The sequence below is a fragment of the Mixophyes fleayi genome, chromosome 4 (genome assembly GCF_038048845.1).
Source record: "Mixophyes fleayi isolate aMixFle1 chromosome 4, aMixFle1.hap1, whole genome shotgun sequence".
NCBI classification, from domain to species: Eukaryota; Metazoa; Chordata; class Amphibia; order Anura; family Limnodynastidae; genus Mixophyes; species Mixophyes fleayi.
The window spans coordinates 276,735,713-276,759,606 of NC_134405.1; positions in this window are offsets into that span (position 1 = coordinate 276,735,713).

Genomic DNA, 23,894 nt, shown 5'->3' on the forward strand with positions numbered 1-23,894 from the left:
AATGGACCCCTTTGCCCTTCTCACTTAGCCAAGTAGCTGAACGTGTGGGATTGAAATTGGCTGGTGAATTGGTAGAGGGTAAATCAATTGATATACATTGGTCTTCAGTATTTTTATAGGCGACTTTTAGAGGCGACTGAATAACTTTTTATGACAATAGCAGTACATAAGTAGAACTCACATTACATGGAGTACTTGTGACAGTGACACAGTTACCAACTGAAGTAGCTGCTAGTTAAGTTAACACTCATACATATGACTGTACATGACTTTAACAACAGGGCAGACATAGCTGTTAAATGGATAGCAGGGTTTTACGTGACAGCCGACAAATCAATGTTTTGTTCTGTTTTCTTTGTATTGTTTTAAATTATACACACACATAAATTAGTTAATATATATATGAGATTTGTGTTATCTGAAAAATAAGCAGTCTGGAAGGCGGAAGGATGTGGTCAGGAGTCTGCTGTACCCTGGAGAGATAGACAAGGTAGGCCTGTGGCTCCCAGAGTGTATATTCCAGGCCTAGCTGAAGCAGCACCTGACTCAGCTGGGTAAAGAACGTATATGCAAGTGGGTAAAAGCATACTGGTATGCATCAGTTGTTTCTTCTCAAGCTGGTAGGAAGGCAATAGCCCTTTCTTACTTGAGTGAGAGGAAATGTCAGCAAGACAATACCAATAGAGCCATCACATACCATTCCTACAGGTGGACTTTCTTCAGGTAAAACAATTCCACTTCATCTAATTACCACCTTGCAGCATCCTCAAGTATGTACTGGTGTACCGATGAAATATATCTGGGTAAAGGTTTATTGAAATGTTCTAAAATATTACTGTGTCATGCCCAGGGTTTTTGTTAGCAGATGTGGTATCCCTAGAGTTATAGAAAGTGATAGTGGTATTCTATTGGTAATAACTTTTACAACGTATGAGCAGTGATAGCAAGTTACATACTTTTGATCCGCCACAAACCAGTGGGAAAATAGAGTAAAGGTACCAGCTAGAACGAATTGAATAGAATGAGGGTTGAAACTTGATTGTAGTGGCTGGTAGCTTCTGCCACTAGTCCTCCCCACTATCAAAATCACTCCTTAACTGCCTCTTAAGCTGTCATCTTTTGAAATATATTTGACTTTTCTTGTAATGAGTTTGTAACGGAGAGACTGTTCTAGATCTTGAAAGGAAAAGCAAATAGTGAGACATCAACAAAGAACATTCGAAACACTGTCTCCTGAGGTGTACACTAACTGTTATGATGATGGACTGGGAGAATATGTTGTGAAACTGTAATTTCCTACGCTCAGTTTGTTTGACGGACAGGCACCAAGTGTTGACGACCAGCATCACGTCCTTAGGGGTAGCAGAGAGACACTGGTACCCATTCCATCAACTGCAGAGTCAACACTCGGAGAAGGTTCCAATTACACTCGTGAATCTGTTCTAGGAGACCCTGATTGCAGTTAACAACACCTGAGCCAAGGACTTTGCAAAGACTGTTGTCCAGCAAAAAGTAGCAGTTTTTCCTGTTTTTCCCTGTCCCGTGTCTCTCTCATCTCATTCTCTTTTCAGGACAGTCAATTCTTTCAATTGTGAACAGGTGACAGAGGCTGATTCAGGTAGTGATATTGAGGAGTTGGGGATGAAGGAGAAGTTGTTAGCACAATCGGTCCAGCCAATTACTCTATTCAATTCAGGGGTAAAGGAAAATTTTCTAAACTTTGAGCTTGGAGACAGTGTGAGGGGCTATTGTCTGAGGAGTATTGGACCCGTAAGTACTTTGACCCCATAGTTGAAGAGAGGTGCATCCAGCGATGCCAGGCCAGTAATATTCGGACTTGCATCCTTGAGAATGATTGTCATTCTTGGGTGGGTAAGGTTTTATACCAAACTGAGTGCTGGGTGTGCTCTTATGTGCCTCAGAGATTATATTAAGTAGGACAAAAAGATATCTCCAAGCTCCAGAGGTATATGTTCCATAGTAAAAGAAAATTGTTTCTGGGATTCTGACTCACTTTTGTGGTAACCTGACTGAGATCTACAGACAGTGTGGTCATACACAAAGGGGGACATACATTACAGAACAATGAAACCTACTACTGAGATCCTGCAATAAACTCTTTAAGGTGATAGTTTTGTGCACTATCAAAGGTTGGTGCTGTCAAAGTCGAATAATTGGATGAAAGAAAGTATATTGATTAATATTGGTTTACCGTGCGATTGCGATCAGTACGCCACGTGTCATGACGCAATCACACGATAAATAACGCACGCATACATTTATACTTACACATTCACTTATATATATTTCATATTTATAATAGTTCCAATCCACAGTCATTTATGAACAAATGTAGCAGAGTTTATGGTGAAATATTATAATGTTATAAGCACTTTAGTGAGATCTAAAGTTCAGGTGACAGGAAAAATATCATGTTTGGTGTCCTTGTAATCCTATATTTATCCTTAGTGATCCAGTTCCATCAGCTATTAGATCGTACCTTGCAAAGATTAGTATGCATCTTCTGGAGAGCTGACCCCCACCCTTGGATGACATCGTTTGAACTGGCCAATGACCTGCATTACACTGGACCTTCCTGAAGCCTGAACCTATGGAAACATGCCAAATCATTTGTATTGTTTTCACTGTATCACTGAGTGTATATAAGCAGGAGCTCAGGGACCAGCATGCAGTCACTTTGACCACAGACTTCAGGACTGAATGACTATATAGCTGGATCCAGCAGGGTGCAGCACAGTGCAGTGTATGTATCGGCTGTACTTATTTATTGAACTGTTATTCTTTTGCTTTTGTTAATAAATCGCTTTGTTGTTTGGAACCACACAAATCGCATAGACAATGCTTATTGGAAAACGATCAAATAACTTTAATATGGCATACCACTGTATACTGGCCCACTGCCTCTGACTATAAACATACACAGAGCCACCAATAAGAAAAACATTTTCACTGAGGTTGTTGGGAAAAAGTTAGCCATAAAAGAGCAGGAGGTAAAATGAGTTCAGCACCAATGCAGCAAAATTATTGTATTGAACAGTGCCTGGGAGCTCTTTGATGGGGACGCAGGAGAGAGAGTTCGTCCTTCTGTGAGTCGATTGCTGAGGATGGGGTAGCCATAGATACCCAGAGGAGGCTCCACTGTGGTATGCTGTCTGTTTGTGTGACTGGGCAATTTCTGACTCCACCAGCTGGAGGACTGAAACTGTGTTTTTTACATCATATTGCGTGATACTCTATCTATTTATTGCTATGTCATTAATCATTGTGTGTGTGACTCATATAAATGCACTCTGACCTCATGTATGTGTCATACTATATCATACTTATATTATCATACTGTATAATGCTATTGTATCATTCAACACAGGGTGTGACTGCAGTTTATTAAGATATCTAATTATTTGCAACTATAGCATGTTGTGCACCTCTCCATGCATGGTATAGATATGTTTCTAACATGTAGTGCACATAGTAACGCTCATTCATGTTCGGATGTAAATCCATTTCCGTGCCATATCTTGCATAAAATAGGTCTGTGCATGCTCAGAAATGGACCTTACACCACTGACCACAATTGCATGCAATTCATGCCTGAACGCAAATGACTGTTACGACTACCTATGGCTTGAAGGGCGGAACAGGGGTGGGAAGGGGTGAACGGACTTAAGCAATGTATGGTAAGGGCATGTCGAGAATGTGCCGACACAAATGCAGCTGATTTAAATCCTGGGTTTCTCTTAAGTACTCTTGGTTTTAGATGAATCATTTCCACTAGCTACAGGCCAGGTGTAAGTACCAACTGATAGCAATGGCTAACACGGCAAAGTCTTTGTTTGGAAAAGTACACATACGCATATACCTAACACAGAACATGTATATGCAAGTAAGACACACCATAAAAACTTACTGAATTTACAATACACATTAAGAACATCTTTATTTATGCATTAAATGTAAACAATTGTACAATTTTTTTAACTAACCATATTTTTTATTAACGATTACACTGTTTAGAGTTGTTCATTTATTTTATAACATAAATGTATTTGTGTGAGTTATGTGCATGTGCTCTGCACTCTGTTCTGTCTGTTAACATATGGCAAGTAACGTTGAGGCAGAACGTATACCTAGATTAAATTGAAACATATCTTGAGATCCGTTTGGATTTGAATACAGTTGGAACTATGTTTAAGCTCTTTGCTCTTCTTTTTTTTAAACTTCTGTGCAAGTTGCATTCCAATTTGAATAAGGCCCACTATGAGTTACAATGTATGTACTATATACTGTGTTATCTGTGTATACTGTGTTCACTTACTGTTTGACTTTCCCTATTTCATATAGCTATACATTTTTCAAACAGGCCACAACATTCCAGGAACCAGACAACAAACCAGCAGCAGGTGGTGAAAGCTGCAATAACAGGTAGAAGAGAGCAGCACAGTCTACCAACCACCTGTTACTTTTTTTGTGGACCCCAAAAGGGTGTCGTTTGGGTGGATATAGGAGGTTCTTGCATGTTTCCTGTTTTTGCTTTTTACAATGTTGATAGGTATATGTACCTGACTGCACATGGAAAAAGTAATACTGAAAAGTAGTATGACATGCATAGTGATATTATAGCAAATATATATATAATACAATATATTCTAGATAGGCATGGTTTTGAAAAATTTATGTGAATAAAAGATATTTATAACAGCACAGAAATGGCAATGATGTGGTATAATTTACAGTGACATGTAAATATTTAGGGCTTGGTGCTGAGTTGGACGCATATGTGTTAAAATTTAAGCTACAAAAAGCTGCACGAAAAATATCACAGTTTATGCTCATATGTTGAGATGTACACATCGTAAGATGCACCCAGCTCTGTACCAATAACACAAGTGCCAGGTTTATGTCAGGCGTTTGTCAGGCGTATGTCAGCATTGAACTGTGTGTATACCGTAAGTATATTTACAAATATAGAATGCAGCGTGTGCCATATTTCTGAATTAACACTTCTCGCAAATAACAATGGACCCCTTACATGATATTTTACAAAAATACAGTACATCTCATCTCCTGATCCCCTGACTGCCTTTCCGCCATCTCCTTCTTGTATGTCCTCTTAAAATCAACATTGCCAAAACTGAACTCATTGTCTTCCCTCCTTCTATATCTTCTTTCCACCTTGATCTCTCTATCACTGTTAACACCACCACCACCTCTTCTCCCCAACTCCGCTGCCTGGATGTCTCCCTTGGTTCCTCCCTCTCTTTTGCTTTCCACATTCAATCTCTTGCTCAATCCTGTCGCTTCCAACTGTGCAATATCACCCACATCGGCCCTTCATATCTCAGGATGCCACCAAAACCATAATCCATGCACTCATCATTTTCCGCCTTGATTGCTGTAACCTCCTCCTCACCGGCCTCTCTCGCTCCAACCTCCCCCTCCCCCTTCGCTGTATACTCAACACGGCTGCAAGACTTATCTTCTTTCAATGCTGCACTTCTTCTGCCTCCCCTCTCTGCCTTGCCTTACAGTTGCTCCCTTTCCCCTACAGAATCCTTTTCAAACTCATCACCGTCACCTACAAGGCCCTCTCCTACTCCACTGCCCCACATATCTCCAACCTCCTCTCCATTCACCCTCCCTCCCACTCCCTGCACTCGGCCAATGGTCGTCACCTCTCCTCCACTCTGATCACCTCATCCCATGCCAGAATCCAAGATATCTCCCGGGCTGTCCCCCTCCACTGGAACAACCTCTTATATGACACAAAATTCTTAGCAGCAAGGAGAAAGAGCGCAACAAAGAAGAAAAACACATATATACATTTGTTGCACTCTTTCTACTTGCAACTAACCATCTCCATGCTTGATCTTCTCACCTCTCTCTTCCCCTGAAAATTAGATTTTAACAAAAATAAACTATTTAGAAAATATATTTAAATTTTTTTTTTGTTTTCCATAGTTCAGCATATTGCATAAGATGAGCCAGGCAATCCCGCGTGACCTCCAATTCACGATGGATGCAATCCAGGTATGCCTGGGCCATCTCCCTTTGGCTGGAAGTAGAGATTTCCTTGTCTGCAGAATTTGTGGATGACATCCTTTTGGATTATGCAATTGTAGGCTCATGCGCAAAAGCATCAATTATAATAGCTCTACTTTATAGAGCAAAAGACATGTATGTTCCTGCATCCAGAATATGTAGAAAACTATATGAATTACACTACTTTATGTTTTTTACAGAATACCATCGTAGTGAGCTTTGAAAACATTTACATTTGTCCCAGTTTTGTTTTTGTAATAAATATAGATAGTTTTATTTGTTGGCCAAAACATAAGATATAAAGTTCAATTAGAGCAAACAGCTAGATACGCTCTGAAGTTACACTTATACAAACATTTGAAGTGGCCAACATTGACTCAACATTATGTGCCTACATAAACAAATATGGTTTTCAGCAAGCAGAAGATGTTATATTTATTTACCAGGTTCACCTCTCAATGGATCAGTCCCCTCCAAGGCTATAGCCTCCTCGTCAGGCACCTCCTTTTACCCCTACTCCTCCGGCAGCATGGAACAGAGAGGCAAATAGTGTGTTTTGTATAGTTTGCTTTTTTTTCAGTAATTTGCACAGATGTAGTGCACATTCATTTTTTTAAGAAACTAATAAGAAAATAATAAGAAAAATAATGTACTGTTTAACTACACTCTTCACATTGTGTATATTGTCGAGGCCTTTACTCAAAAACACCTCTGAAAGTGATCTTTGGTATCTGACACCAAGACGTTAGCAGCAGATAATTTAAATAATGTGAGTTGCGATGTGTGTCCTGCATGACTTGGACTTGTTTTTCCAGCACATCCCACAGATGCTTGTTTGGATTGTCGAAGTCGAACTGTTAGTGATATGATATAACATTTAGTTTCACATATATATTTATAGATTCCATTCCAAAGTGATTTATGAGCAGACAGTATTTGTTTTATTATTAGTTTATATATTATGATTATGATTTAGTGTTATTTAAGGTTCAGGTTATACTAAATGTGTCATGTCTGATATCATACTAATCCTCTATTCATCAGCAGCTGACCGGTTCCATCGCCGAAGAGATCTCATATTGCATACTTTAGTTATTGATGTTAGGGAATAAATAGCCAGCTTGATATCAGAATGTGAAATGCTAATGTACTCATCGTAACTGGAGCACATCCCCTGGAGAGACGACCCCCACCTTTGGATTCCTTAGTCTGAACTAGCCTATGACCTGATTACTCTGGACCCGCCCGAGGTCTGGACCTATGGAAGTAAGCCACGTCATTTGCATTGTTCTCTGTAACACTGAATGTGTATATATGATCATAGCTGCGCTCCCAGTATTCAGTCTACTCTGACCACAGTATTCCATAGAGATATACTGTTCACTGGGTCCCGTGGGAGCGCAGCGAGCGCATGCGATAGCAGCGGTATGTATTTATCTTTTGGTATTGGCTGTACTGTACTGTACTGTATCTTAATATAAAAATGTATTGAACTGTTAAACTATTTACATCTGCTAAAATAAACCACTTTGTACGTTAGAAACACAATACAATCGCTTGGGCAATGCTTATTTGAAAACGATACAATTACTTTAATAATTTGGGGGCTCTTGAGTTTGGAGGTTACGTTGCCGGAAGGTATGCAACGCTGACGAAATTCGGTTCCGTCTCATACAGGAAAGAACGCAATGTGTTCAAAACCTGTTGTCCATTTTGTGTTGAGAAGCCGAATGTCCGCAGTTGCGTAATCTGAAGGAATGCTAACTAGAATCTAGGGACAAGAAAGAAAAATGTTTCTTTTTATTGTCATTTTGCGTTTTAAAAGGTTTTGCATTGCCTAGTGTATGTGTGCCTTCTGTTTAGCGTGTATGAACTTCCGGTATTGTTACCACGTGTTTAAACAATCATGTTCATAGTCTGTTATATATGTAACATAGTCTACATATGTGTTAATATGTTCATAGTCTGTTATATAAGCATTTGTTAAAACCTCTGTAAAACTACCATTGATTGGGAAATCTTTTTTCTGTGCAGAAAACAAAAGGTTGTATGTGAATGGTATGCATAATGATAAGAGAAGAGTTTGCATACTGTTGAAAAGAGATAGATAAGGGAAGAATTTGCATACTGTTGAAGACAGACAAAGAGGTGATTTACTATTGAAAAGACAGGGATATCGGTTGCTGCCTGACCAGGGGGACAGGATGGGCAAGGTTGTGTTGGAAATAAGAACACTATTCTAAGTAGTATGTAGATTTTTATGTAGCATACAGTGTATTTGAATAAGTAGTATACAGGGTATCTGGTGAAAATGCAGTTTTAGAAGTAGTATGTGGATTTTTATGTAGCATACGGTGCAGTTTTATAAGTAGTATGTGGATTTTTATGTAGCATACGGTGCAGTTTTATAAGTAGTATGTGGATTTTTATGTAGCATACGGTGTTATAGGTAATATACAGTATTCTAAGCTGTATATGGTGTAGGTTCAGGTAGTATGTGGAATTTTATGTAGCATACGATGTTATAGGTAATATACGGTATTCTAAGCTGTATATGGTGTGGGTTCAAGTAGTATGTGGAATTTTATGTAGCATACGGTGTTATAAGTAATATACAGTATTCTAAGCTGTATATGGTGTGGGTTTTATGGTAGTATGTGGTATTTTGAGTAGCATACGGTGTATTGAAGATATGATTTGAATAAGTAGTATACAGGGTATACGGTGAAAACAGATTTTGTGGTAGAGTCAAGGGTATCGAGGAGCTGATAGCCCTTTAGTCCGCAGTGATATTTCTGTGTTAGGAGGTGTGTGGGCGTAGCCTGTGAAACCATCCACGTATAAAAATCTCTAGTAGGTTCTGTTTGAAAGGAGAACAGGTAAAAAGTCTTTTTTGCGTAGCGTTGAGAAATAGGTTGTTTTCACAATGGATGCGAAGCAAACGCTAGAGATAGTTCGTGTTGTGCTGCCTAATGAATGGCCGGTTAGTTCGGCAAGGTATGTTATGCATAATAAATATGGTGAGTACGCAACAGCATATTGCGACAAGTGGGTCAAGATGACTAAGGATTGTGAGAGACCTTTCCCAAACATAGGTAGTTTTGAATCAAAGGTGTTAAGTAATGTTAGAAATAAAATGCGGTTGATTACATCAACAAAAGACGAGAATTAAACATGATGATTGTTTAAAATTGTGGCAAATGGAAGGTAACACGTGGCAGAGCAGCGAATGCACAGTGGAAGTAAGTGTGGCGAAAAGTGCGGGCACACCGGAAATGAGTGTTCTGGAAGTGTGCGTTGCAAAGCGTGGAGAACTGAGCGCAAGCACGCCCCAGACAAATTCGATAGGGGCGGAAAGTACAGCCAATACCAAAAATTTAAAAACTGTAACTAGTAACTTGTATGTTGTTTTAAGTAATGTTAAAAGTAATGTTTCAGGACAAAGAAAATAAACGATCCCACCAGCAGGGGCAACAGCTGAAAGTGGTGAGAATAATATAAAGGTTAACACAGGGGGAGACATTCATTGTACTGCAACAGCAATTCCAGCAACTAGTTCAGAACATAGTGATTTGGTAGGCTTACATCCTGTCCGCACCATAGCAGTTCCCAATGGGAAGGCGGACACAGATGGTGAAGTTCCCTTAAAACATTTAGCAAAGCATGATCCATGGACTAGGTCTGAAATATTTTCAATTTTGTCTGATTTCCCTGATCCTAGGAAAGATTTGACCAAATGTCAGAAGTTTATTAGATACTGATATACAAAAGTTTATTAAGGATTGTATGTTGGAGGAGGATATATCCTCAACAGAGGGCGATAACCATGAGAATATTAACCACATAATTTCTCAGTTGGCCATAAACTTTCCTACGATAGTGGACTGGAGTAAAATTTTTACTGTCAAACAAAAGGACAATGAAAAAGCAACTGAATATTTTTGCAGGGCTCTAATAGCGATGGCCAAATATACTGGGGTATCAGACATAAAGGATAATGTGCACTACAGGGAGGTTGCTGCTTCAGTTCTAATGGATGGCCTCAGGGAAAACTTGAAAAGAAGGGTGCAAACTTCATTACCGAACTGGAAAGGAATCACTGTAAGTGCTCTCAGGGAGTCAGTTATAGGACATGATAAAAGTATAAATAAACAGAAAGAGACACTAAGTGATAGGGTAATGATGGTCAGTATCCCAGCACTAGAGGAACTGCACACACGACCACCAGCATACAACCCACATAACAAGAAACATAAAATAATCAGGTGTTTCAACTGTAACGAAAAAGGACATTTCATGAGAGATTGTAAAAAGGAAAGACACAATACACATAGGGGTGGGTCACGTAGATATCCTCCAAGGAGGAATTCGCATAGACTAGAAGACTCACACCTGCCCGCGCATGTTATAGCAGCAAATGATGCGCAGGAAAGCGATAGTCAGCGCTAGGAGTCAGGTCAGACCTATAATCCTACAACCAGGTAGGGTAAATGTTAATCTGTGGTAAGTATCAGTGAGCAGATTTAGGAAGAAAATGATTTAAAAGGTAATCGTTGTTGATTTTGCTTGTTTGTTATATGTTGTCACATGCTGGCCGAGGGAAAAGAATGGAAATGTTTGTTTTGTTTGCTGTTTTAAGATAACTATCTTGTTTTTCTTCTTACAGATAAAGGGTACACAAAAGAAATATAGACTTAGGGCTAGATTTACTAAGCTGCGATTTTGAAAAAGTGGGGATGTTGCCTATAGCAACCAATCAGATTCTAGCTATCATTTTGTAGAAGGTACTAAATAAATGAAAGCTAGAATCTGATTGGTTGCTATAGGCAACATCCCCACTTTTTCAAACCCGCAGCTTAGTAAATCTAGCCCTTAGTGTTTAAAGGGGTGGTATAGAGAAATAGAAGAATTACTCTTGAAAGACTTATTAACAATGGATCATTGGAACACTATTTGTTTTAGACTGCAGTAACTCATGATAATTTGTTTGGCTAAGAATCATCCAAAAATGAAGTATGTACATACTTTGCTCCAAAATATCGTTCAGATGAGTCATCAAGAGTTAATTTTTACATTTCTCTGTCCGAAGACAGAAAGTCCGTTGAAAAGGTATGTAGTTAATGTGATACCGAGTTCTTAATGAACAAATGATGGACGACACTGGATTGCACGGTTGATGTAAGACCCCCTAGTCAAGTATGGGGAGGGGTCATAGTTTAGCAAATAGCTAAGGGGACTAGAGGAATGAATACAGCCATTTTCCCATAGAGTCCAATCCAGCTGTCATTTTTGCTGTAAAATCTCCCTTTCTGCATGTATGTTTGTTTTCAAACCATTGTATTCAAATCTTTGTATTCCTATTATTCATGGCTTTTTTATTTCTCGGTTTTTTAACATCTATGCTAGTCTCTCTCTCTCTCTCTCTCTCTCTCTCTCTGCTCTGGTAGAGATAAAAACAGACACAGTCTCATCAATGGGGCTAAGATATATTTTTGTTTATTAATTTTACATAAGACAAATTCAGGGATACACACATTAGATTGACATGAGTTACAGAAACAGTCAGGTGTTTTAGTGTTATGTGTATAGAAGCTGCTAATTTTAAGCAGAACGTTTTTTTGGGGAGGAAATACGAGTCATGTTTTTGTAGATTGCATATCTGTTTTTTGGGTTTTTTTGTGTTTTGTGCCTCCTATACAAAAATGTGCCTTTATGTGTATGCACAAAGGGTGGGTAGGAGGAGATTGCTGGAGGTTAGGTATACAGATAGGCATCTCTGTGTAGAACATTGGAGTAGGATTTTTGCCACAAGATACAACATAATGTGAAACCCTAGAAAATGTAGAATTTTCATGTTTTATATTTTTCACTGTTAGACAGACATGTACTGGGTACTGTTATATTTGAAGAAAGTGTTATAGAAATAGACCCCTTTGTCTTTCTCACTTAGTCAAGTAGATGAATGTGAGGTACTGAGAATGGCATGTGAATTGGCAGAGGGAAAATTGATTGATTGGTCTTCAGCATTTTTCTAGTCTAGGGGGCGATGTTGAGTTGACTGAGAAATCTTTTTAGAACAATACCAGCACATGAGTAGGACACTACATAGAGGACTTTATACAGTGACACAGTTACCAACTGAAGTAGCTGCTAGTAAAGTCCACACTTACACACACGACCATACATGGCTGTCACACCAGGGCGAACATAGCTGTCAAATAGACAGCAGGGTATTATGTGACAGCTAATAAATCTATGTTTTGTTTTGTTTTTCGTTGTATTGTTTTAGTTTTAAAATGTGAACACACACACACACACACACACACACACACACACATGAACACATACACATATTGGTTAATATATGAAGATTTGGGTTACCTGAAGAATTTCCCCAGGTAAAACAAATCCACATCATCCAATTACCACCATGCAGGATCCTCAAGTATACACTGGTGTACCAATGAAATATGTCTGGGTAAAGGTGTATTGAAATGTGTCTAATGTATTACTATGTCATACTCAAAGCTTTTGTTATTCAAGGTGATAGCCCTAGAGTTATAATAGGTGATAGGGGTATTCATGTTATTGACAATAGATGTATAATGTATGAGTAGTGGTACCAAATCACATATTTTCGAGTAGCCACAAACCAGTGTGAACATAAAGTAACGGTACTCGGTAGAACGAATTGAATAGAATAAGAGTTGGAACTTGATTGAAGTGACTGACAGCTTCAGGCTACTAGTCCTTCCCCGCTACCAAAAGGTCACTCCTGGGCAGCCTTTTAACCGGTCGATTTTTGAAATGTTCTTGACCCCTCTTGGGATGAATTTGTAACTGAGAGACTAGTTTAGACTTTGAGAGGGAAGGTAAATAGTGAGACAGCAACCGAGAACGTCCAAAACACTGTTTCCTGAAAAGTCACACTAACTGTCAGGATGTTGGATCGGGAGAGTAAGTTGTGGAACAGAAATTTCTTAGGCTCAGGTTATTTGACAGACAGGTACCAGGTGTAGGCTACCAGCATCACGGCTTCAAGGGTAGCAGAGACACACTGGTGCCCATTCCACCCACTGCAGAGGAGCCAACACTCAGAGAAGGGTCCAAGGGCACTCATGAATCTGTTCTGGAAGGCCTCGAATGCAGTTAGTAGCAGTTGAGCCAACGGCTAAGACAGCTGTCCATCATGAAGTTGTAGTTTTTCCTGTTCTGTTTCTTTCATTTCATTCTCTTCTCAGGACGGTCAATTCTTTTAATTATTGGCAGGTGACAGAGACTGGTTCAGGTAATGATAATGAGGTATTGGGGATGAAGGAGAAGTTAGTAGCATAATCGGTCCAGCCAATTGAATTCAATTCAGGGGTAAAGGAAAATTTGGAAACGCTGGAGCTTGGAGAAAGTGCGAGGAGCTATTGTCTGAGTAGCATTACGTCCGTAAGTACGTTGACCCCATAGTTAAAAAGAGGTACACCCAGCGATGCCAGTCCAGTAATATTTGGACTTGAGCAGGCATCCTTGAGAATGATTATCATTCTTGGGAGGGTAAGGTTTTAGACCAAACAAAGTGCTGGGCGTGCCCTCACGTGCCTCAGTGATTATATCAAGTAGGACTAGTTCTCTTTCCACTAAATATTCTTGAGGTACCCGAATTATGGGTGAGAGGTCACTAGGGGAAAAGTACAACACCTAGGTCCCTTAGTCTGGAGTCTCCCAATATTAAACCTGAGTATTAGGAGACTGGGAAGAATGAACAGACAATAGCCCGCCCACAAGTGTTGATGAAAAGAACTGATGACATTATTAGAAATGTGTATATTAACGCAAGCTGAAGGAGATTGTATATGGCATTATTGATAGAAATAGGATGATGCTATCGATGAACATGAAGTGTTTAAATGTATTCTGAGCTTAAAGACAAGCGTTGGACAGATGAACCTGTTAAACTTGAAGAACTGTAGTAGAGTATTCTGTATAGCTGATACATGTTCTATTGTACTTTGTACCTTTCCAAATAATGTATTACGTGTTTTATTGTACCCTTGAAGGGCATACAAAAGGTTATCTCCAAGCTCCCGAAGTGTACGGTCTATAGTAAAAGAAGAAATCGTTTTGAGGATTAAGACTCTCTCTTATGATAACTCATTTAGAGCTACAAACAGCATGGTCATACACCAAGGGGGACTTGCATTACATAGCAATGAAACGTAGTACTGAGATCCTGCATATAACATCTTTAAGGTGATAGCTTATTATACTATCAATGGCTTGTGCAATATGCTTGGATGGCTTTGCGCTGTTCCTCCATCCTCTGCAGCATGTACATGGTGGAATTCCACCTAGTTACCACCTCTTGTTTAAGTTGGTGGCAGGGCAAGTTAAACTGCTCTTGGAGCTGCTGTAACCTCCTACATGCTGTGGCTGAATGCCTGAAATGGCCTGAAATTTTACGGGCCACCGAAAGCATCTCCTGCACCTCACGGTTATTTCGTAGGAAGCTCTGTACGACCAAGTTGATGGTGTGAGCAAAACAGGGAATATGTTGGAAATCACCCAGCTGTAATGCTCGCACTATATTGTTGGCGTTATCAGAAATGACATACCCTGGGGAGAGTCCGAGCGGTATAAGCCATGCATCAATCACATCTCTCAGTTTGCGTAACAAATTGTCAGCCGTATGCCTGTTAGTGAAGCCGGTGATACAAAGAGTGGCCTGCCTGTGACAAATGTTACGTATTGGTGTAAATGCTGCTGCTGTTCCTGCTGGTGAAGGTGAATGACCAACCCAGTGGGCTGTCACAGTCATATAGTCTTTGGTTTGGCCACTTCCACTTGTCCACATATCTGTGGTTAAGTGGACAGTGGGCAGAATGGCATTTTTCAGCGCAATCTCTACATTTTTACACGCTATTTGGTATAGTTGTGGAATTGGTTTACGGGAGAAATGGTGTCGCGATGGAATTCTGTAACGCGGACACAAAACCTCAATTAACTGTGAAAAACCAGCTGCGTTTATTGTGGAGATTGGACGCAGATCTAACACTAACATTGCAGCCATGGCGTCTGTGATTCGCTTGGCGACTGGGTGATTGCTGTCATATTTACTTCCCCTCGCAAATGATTGTTTCACAGTTAATTGCTGAAACGTAGGACTGCTCATTTTCTTGACCTGCCTCTGGGATGACGATTCACGCCCAGTAGCAGAAACAGCAGCAGCAGTCGGACTAATGCTTTCTTCAGAGGAATTCAATAATAGTGCAGGAGTCATCCAGCCTTAAGTGGGATGCCGGGCTAACTCCGAGCGCTACTGAGGATATTGATGAGGATCGTGTGGTGGGTGTATTTTGTAGCCGTCGGGATGTCGGTTAGCGGAGGTTCTTAGCTGATGATGGAGTGCTTGTATTTTTTTGGGAAGAGCTTTCAGCTTTTCCCAACACTTTGCCATGAACTCTCGTTAAATGGTGTAACATAGACAAGGTTCCAAGATGGTTAAGGTCCCTCCCTCGACTGACTGTGGCTTGACATACACTACAAATGGCTATACAATTGTTGTCTGGATTTGGGTAGAAATAATTCCACACATAAGAAGTGGATTTTTTTGTTTTATGCCCAGGCATGACAATGGCCTTTTCCTTGCCACGTGTCAGAACTGCTGCCACTGGTGCAGGACTTACACAAACAACCTCATCCTCATCAACATCCTCATTAGCGCCCTCGTCGCCTACACAAATCTCCCCCTCATCCTCTTCTAATTCCAAAGTGGCATCCTCAATTTGGGTATCACTCGGGCTATTAAGGCACACATCAGCAGAATGCTCACGATTAGACATCCCACTGTTGGATGGACTTTCCACAGGGATTGTTGTTATTTGTGAATCAGAGCAAACATTCTCCTCTAATGCCTTACTGTTATCTTGCAGCTCGGCTTTGACGCGTAACAGTAGTTGTGCACCAATTGTAGGCTCGGTAACTTTTTGGGATCTGCCACTAATAGCCAAAGGTGAAGGCCTCATTCTCTCTTTGCCACTGCGTGTGTAGAATGGCATGTTTGCAAAAAAAAAATTATCGGCACATAACTTTTGCTCAGTTACACTTCTTTTTCGCTTCAATACAGTAAATTTATTTTTGGTTTTTGTTTTTTGCACTAATTTGGAAACACTCTGTTGTTTGACATCGCCTTTCCCAGATGACGTACTGGAAACACAAACATCAGGACTGGTGACAGAACCTTGTTGCTCATTCTGATCATATGTGGACTGCTTTGAATCCATTCTGAGCGCTAAGCACTGAGGAGTGCTAAAAATTAATTGGTAGATACTGCTGACAGATGTGACTTTTGACATATTTATACACAATTAGGGAGGACACCCCAAAAGCACTGGGTAGTGCTAAAAATTAGTTGGTAGATACTGCTGACAGATATGACTTTTGACAGCCAGAAATATTTATGCACAATTATGGTGGACACCCCAAAAGCACTGAGGAGTGCTAAAAATTATTTGGTAGATACTGCTGACAGATATGACTTTTGACAGTCAGAAATATTTATGCACAATTATGGGGGACACCCCAAAAGCACTGAGGAGTGCTAAAAATTAATTGGAAGATACTGCTGACAGATATGACTTTTGACAGCCAGAAATATTTATGCGCAATTATGGGGGACACCCCAAAAGCACTGAGGAGTGCTAAAAATTATTTGGTAGATACTGCTGACAGATATGACTTTTGACAGTCAGAAATATTTATGCACAATTATGGGGGACACCCCAAATGCACTGAGGAGTGCTAAAAATTATTTGGTAGATACAGCTAACAGATATGACTTTTGACAGCCAGAAATATTTATGCACAATTATGGGGGACACCCCAAAGCACTGGGGAGTGCTAACAATTAGTTGGTAGATACTGCTGACAGATATGACTTTTGACAGCCAGAAATATTTATGCACAATTATGGGGGACACCCCAAAAGCACTGGGGAGTGCCAAATATTAACAAAAAATAATAAACCTCTATCCTTCTCTCTTCTCTAGCGATTTTTGTTAGAGCAATTGCAAGAAGATTATTGTACTCTCTGTCCCTGCTCTAATCAGCCTGTGACTACACCCTGCTCTCTCCCTCTGTCAAATGGCGATGGATTGCTGTGGAGGCGTGTATTTATAATGTTGAAGTATCGCAAGAACCGAGCCCCGAGATCCGACGACGTCACAATGACGTTCGGCCTCGATTTGGATTCGGAACGGGCGGGAGAGCTACTCAGCTCGGTACTCGGATACCCAAAGTTCGGGTGGGTTCGGTTCTCGGGGAACCGGACCCGCCCATCTCTAATTTTTATTAATATGGGCCTGTGCACAATATAAGTTTTATTTTACTTAAACTATTATTTTTTATATATTTTAACTTCTATCCCATGCAAATAGATACTGAGAGCTGAATCAGAACAATGAAAGTAGAATTTGGCTTGGGCTGTGTTCAAAATTAAAATTACGCTACTGGATACAGAGCTGTTTTTCCCACACAGGACATCCATGCACATATTTAGAATAGCATCATTTAGAAATGGTTTGATTTAATTAATTTCCCCATTTTTTTCTTGGCCCATATCAAGTACCTATTTTACCAAGTAAAAATAATAAGTATAATAGACGGATTTTGAGCATTTGGCATGCAAAAATTAATTGAAGGCGTAATCTCTCACAATAATTAAGCCAGGATCAAGTATTTGTCACTAATAAACATGACAATGCAAACATGTACATTGTCACCCCTGACAACATACCAAATTAGGCCACACCCAATATACCAACCCACACCTATTTTGGATGCTGCCATACTGCTTTGTGGCTGACAAAAATAAGAACTCTTAGCAAGCTATGTGCAATGTTACAAGTTATTTATTTTAGATATATTTCAAAATATAGAACAATGAGATTGCTGAATTGTGTCTGCATTGTTAATTTAACAGAAAACTGAAAAATGTGTTGGAGACCCATTTAGTTTAAGTCATTGCATAATATTTCAAACAGTAACAAATACATGCCTTGCATACTATGTATGACAATTAGTTCAAAGGTGTGACAATTGTTCGTGTATGTTGTTTATTGCTCTATAATACACTTTTTTAAAGTATAAAAGGGAATGTATTGTTATAATGTATTAATGTATATCTAAACAGCACACTCTGCTGGTAAACATTAGGCAGTACATGCAGTAATAGGATTAGTTTTATGGAACTACAAATAATCAAGTATGTTCTACTAGCCAGACGGAGACACTTTACTTCTAAAAGGCATAAAAAAAGTATATTGAATGTAATTTTGTGCTATTCTAAAAGAAACCTATATGACATGAAACAGCATGTTTTTATATTTTAATAATGCAATGAGTACCAGCGATAATAAAATAGAATATACTGCACAGTTTCCAAGTGTCCAAAGTAAAGCTCAGAAATGTCTCATTAACAATGATATACATGACTTTTGGACCTATTTTATTAGTTTTATGTTGATATTATGTTGGGCAAAATTATTAATTTGTATGAATACTTTATGATAGAATATCACTTATTTTTTTATATTTGCACTGGCAAAATTACTATAACAATTGATACTGTAACTCAAAATGTTTGTGAGGTGGAGGAATGGCACCAACACCCCATCATTATACACACACTCACCACCAACACACCAATGTCGTACGTGAACAACTATCACCCTGAAGTCGTACATAGTATTACATAACACCAACATCTACACATAACTCCGCATCTGCCATTTTATGCATTCTCAGTCACTTCCACTCGGTCTTTAAAATCACTCAATCATCTGACTGCCCTTCAAGTGTACTTCTTCCAATGCACAGCTATTAAGAGAAAAAAAAAGGAAAGAGGTCCACAGCAGAAAGAATACTATGCTATTTCAAGCTACTGTTTTATAGACACTCCTCTGACTTCTGACTGTTAGAAAGTTTCAAGCAGAAAAAAATCTTTCTTCTTGTGTAGCTAAATATTCAACCAATCAGAACAAGGGGTGGGCTTAGTTATTCTGCTGCATCAACTGAATTGATATTCCTCTCTCGCATTATAAAAGTGGATAGAAATATTTGTAGCTCATATAATCATTATAAAAGGAGAATACCAACACCTTTAACTTTATTACATCTACCAGCATTAGATCTACCTGCTAATATACATTTTCATACCAACAAAATTTGCATTTTTTAAATACATTTCATTGTCCTACCCCCACCCCAATCACAGCTGTCTAAAATAGAAAATAGTCTATATGATAGCAGTCATGTTTGGACGTAAGTCTGTTTTTTTTATTAAACTAGTTATAGTTTTATTAATGGTTATACAGTTTAGAGTTTTTAATTTAGTTTCTAATATATATTTTTTGTATGCGTATGCATTCTGATGAGACTTTATATTGCACATAGGCTTGTGCATATACTGCCCTATGTTCTGTCTGTTAATATACAGCGAGTAATGTCTAGTCAGAAAGTATTTACACCCAGCTTCAAATTGAAAGAAATCTGCTTGGATATGAAAACAGAATAAATGACTCTACACTCTCCTACACATCCAGTCAGCAAAGTAATGGTCAAGTATTAAGATCTTCTAAAATGTCCCCACTAATTGATAAGTAATTGGATAATCAGACTAGGAAACCTTGTATCTCTATGGTTTTCTGTTAAATATATGTACATGCACTGATTCCGCCCACCTCCCCTCACTTTCATTCCTGCTCATCTTTCTGTACATCCCCATTGTATCCCTGCCTTGAATATTTGTAATGCATTGAAAGCCAATAAAAAGTTGGTATCATGAACCTTGTTTTTCCTTTGATTATATCTGAGGAAGAGTACATAATGAGGACCGCCGACCGCCGACTAACTATACCTACTGTCAACAAGTTCTAAGGGTTTCCCAAAAACTTTTTTTATTGGGGGGCGGGGGGGGGGGGGGAGGGGATTTGTTTATTGAGTTTTTTAGGGATATGAAAAAATTTAAAGGGAAGGAAGGGGTGTACAGAGACCAGTCGGGACCAATGGTAATCTGAAATTAAATATATTTGTATCTAAATATCATTTAAGCATTATTTACAAATAAACATATATATATATATATATATATATATACACATCATAAACAATATACTAAAGAGGAGAAGGGTGAAGATCCTTAGAGGTAAGGAGTAAAAGTAGGTAATTGAAGGAAATGAGAGTGGAGGGAGGAGGACAGGGGTTGTTAGTAAAGGATAGTAGGGGGATGGAAACTGGAAAGTGTATGAAGGAGTTAGGAGTGTGACTTCTTCTATAGGTCTGTTGTGAAATAGGAGATCCAGGCGTTCCAGGTTGAGGAGAACTGGAGGGGACAGTTATGAATAATACTGGTGATATGTTCCATTTTATGTGTTTGCCAGATTTTCGGAATGAGTGGGTGGGTCTGTTTTCTTCCATTTAAGGGCGATTAGGCATCTCACTGTTACAAGAAGTTGTCCAATCAACTTTTGTGTGTGTTTCGGAGTATCAGGGATTGTGCGTGGGAGAAGGTAATAGGAAATATTGTCAGGGAGTTGGATGTGAGTAATTTTTTCAACTAGATGACGTACCTCCTTCCAAAAATGTGCTATTTTGGGGCAAGTCCACCATATGTGGGCCAGGGAGCCTTCCTCTCCACGTCCTCTTCAGCATTAGGGTAGATGGATCCAAGTCTTTTGGGTATCAGGTACCATCTGAATAGGAGTTTGTACGAGTTTTCTTTTAGTTGTGTACAAATGGAGCTTTTAGCAACAGCTTCACGGACTCGGGTCCAATCCTCTGGGTCAAGAACCTCCCCCATGTCCTCCTTTCATCTAAGCTCATGTCTCTCTTTAGTAGGTTGACCATGCTTAATAAAGAGTGAATAGAATGTTGAAATGAAGCCTCTGGAAGGGGACCTACCATGACAAAAGGATTCAAGCTTGGAAGGGGGATGAGGGTTTTTGTATTGTATTTTGTCATGATAAAAATGGCAAATCTGTAGATATTGGTAAAAAGCTGATGTTGGTATCTCAAAGCGATCTTGGAGTGTAGAGAACTCTGGGAAAAGGGTAGAAGGGACTATGTCGTAAAAGAATTTAATGCTATGAGAGGTCCATTTTTTAACCTTATTGGGGTCCAGTGCTGGAGTAAATTCTGTGGTGTTCCAAAGAGGGGTCATGCTAGATGGGTCAGATATCAGATCGAAATTTCGAGTACAAAGGTTCCATATTGTTAGTGAGAAAAGTAGTGTTGGAGGGAGTAGAGAAGATGGGGGTCGGTGTTTAAGGTGGATCCAGAATAACGAGTAGGGGGAGTGTATATGGAGTAGTTAACCCTCTATATCTACCCACAACTTGGTATGTGAGTGAGAGCAAGTTAAAATTGGCTGTGTGAGATGAGCTACTAGATAATATTTATAGAGACAGGGAAGGCTAAGGCCTCCGTCTCTTGAATGTCTCTATAGAACTTTTAGGTGGTCTCTTGGATGCCCAAACGAATTTAGTAATATTGCTTTGTATATCTTTGAGAACAGTGGTGGGTAGTCTAATTGGGAGGGTTTAAAAAATGTAGAGGAGACTGGGGAGCAGGTTCATTTTTACTGCTGCTATTCTACCAATCCAAGAAATATTTTATGATTGTAAATCTTTTTTGAGGGCATCTATCAAAGGGGGGAAATGCTTGGTATAGTGTCAGAATCACTAGGTGGAATTGATGATACCTGCCAGCAGTTGGCGCTACTGATTACTGAGGAACAGAGTCTAACACGCCCCTGGTTTCACCAGGAAACCCCGCAAGGAGGTATGGACTTTGCTGCAAAGGACGTGCAGGTTGCGGCCCTCAGTATCAGTCAGCTGGCGAGGTAACAATTGAGGCAGCGGTGACAGCCCACCAGGATGCAGGATGGAAGAGTAGTTAGCAAGCCGGGTCACAACCAGAGGAATGGATATAGCGAAATCAGAAGCAGAAGAATGGTCAGGAAGCCCAGTCAATACCAAATATCAGTCTAAGCCAGAATCAGGAACCGAAGGAGAAGTCAGGAACAAGCCGGGTCAGAATCCAAGTAACAGCAACACAGGAACAAACGCTGGAGCTAGGCTGAAGACCAAATACTCTGGCACTAGACATGTGTGAGAGGCTGCTTTATATACCCTAAGGTGCCTCCTGAGTGGGTTAGGGAGATTTTGGCGGTAAGACATGCTGGCTGCAGACAAGGGAGCAGAGATAGCGTCCCGCTGCTAGGCAACAGGACGTGGTTGCTGAGAAGGTGCAGGCGTCCGTCTCCTGCACCAAGTGTCAGTGTGGAGACAGCGCCTGACATATAGTCATAGCATTTAGTAAGATAAATTTCAAAGTATTTTATTTTTTGGGGTTGCCAATGGAATCGATGATTGACTTTTAGGTTTTGTAGAAGGGGCGGAGGGATGTTGAGAGGATGAGCCTCTGTTTTTTCAGTGTTAATTTTAAAATTTTAAGCTTTACCATATTCAGCAATCAATTCCAATGCTAACGGAATTGTGTTTTGGGGGTTAGTCAGAATAAGGAGATTGTCATCAGCATACTGGCTCATAGTGGTTCCATTGTAAGTGCAAATAGAAGAGGGGATAGGGCACACCCCTGTCTAGTGCCATTCTTTATATGAAGAAAGGATGATATGCAACCATTTGTGAGGATAGACGCCATGGGTGTATTACAATGGGTCAGTGAAGCCCATCTCTGAAAGGGTATGACGCATGAAGAGCCAGTTTACACAATCAAAAGCCTTCTCGGCATTGATGGCCAGCACCAGAGCAGAGGTTGAAGTTTTGTTGACTGCATGGTATTATCTTGCAGGTGTTATCTCCTGCTTGGCGGTTAGGTATGAACTCAACTTGGTCTGGGTGTACCAAGGTCAGTATGACCAATGCTAGTCTATTCGCTAGTAGTTTTGCAAAGATCTTGAGGTCGACATTAAGGAATGAGATGGGTCGGTAATTGGAGCATAGAAGTGGGTCTCGTCTCTCTTTGGGTATGACCACTACGTCCGCTCTGGTGGTGGCCCCATCAAACTTTTTGCTTCGGAGGATAGAGTTGAAAAGATCTAGGAGGAGATGTGTGAGAGGAGAGTGTTAGGAACCCCTCCAGTCGGTACAACACAACCCGGAATCTACTCTGCCAGTCAGGTGTTCACTGGAGCCCCTAGTGGTGGGGACAGACTGGGCTGCAGACTGACAGAGGGTCGTGAAGTGTGTACCGGCTGGGGAGAACCCAAATCCAGGCAAAGGGTCATACACGGGTAAACAGCAGAATATTCAACGAACAGGAACAAGGCACAGAGCAGGTCAGCAGACTGGCAACAGAAGCTATAACTGGCAGTGAGGCTGCAGACCTCACTGCCTTAAATACACAGATGGCCCAACCAGGGCTTGCATACACTCCTGCAGGCTAATTGCCTGTAGAGAGCAGGACCAATCAGGGCTTGTCCCTGAAACACACAGTTGCAGGCTAATGCCTGTAAATTCAGCCCCCTTCATTTAATCAGCCCACAGGCTGCCTATTGCGTGCATGCACCCGGCTTCCAGCATTGCCGGGACGCAGCGCTACAGAAGAGGCCATGGACAAATGAGTCCAGGGTTTTGCAGGAATGGGCAACGGAACCAACTGACCTACCGGACGGTTCCTGGGAACTTTATTCCTGTCATCATAAGTCCTGACATCAGTAGGTAACAATGGCCACCATACAGTACGGGATAAGATTTCTCTCATTTTCCGGATTCCGGGATGTCCAGCAGTCTTAATATTGTGAGCTTCCGTAAGAACCGCCTTCCTTA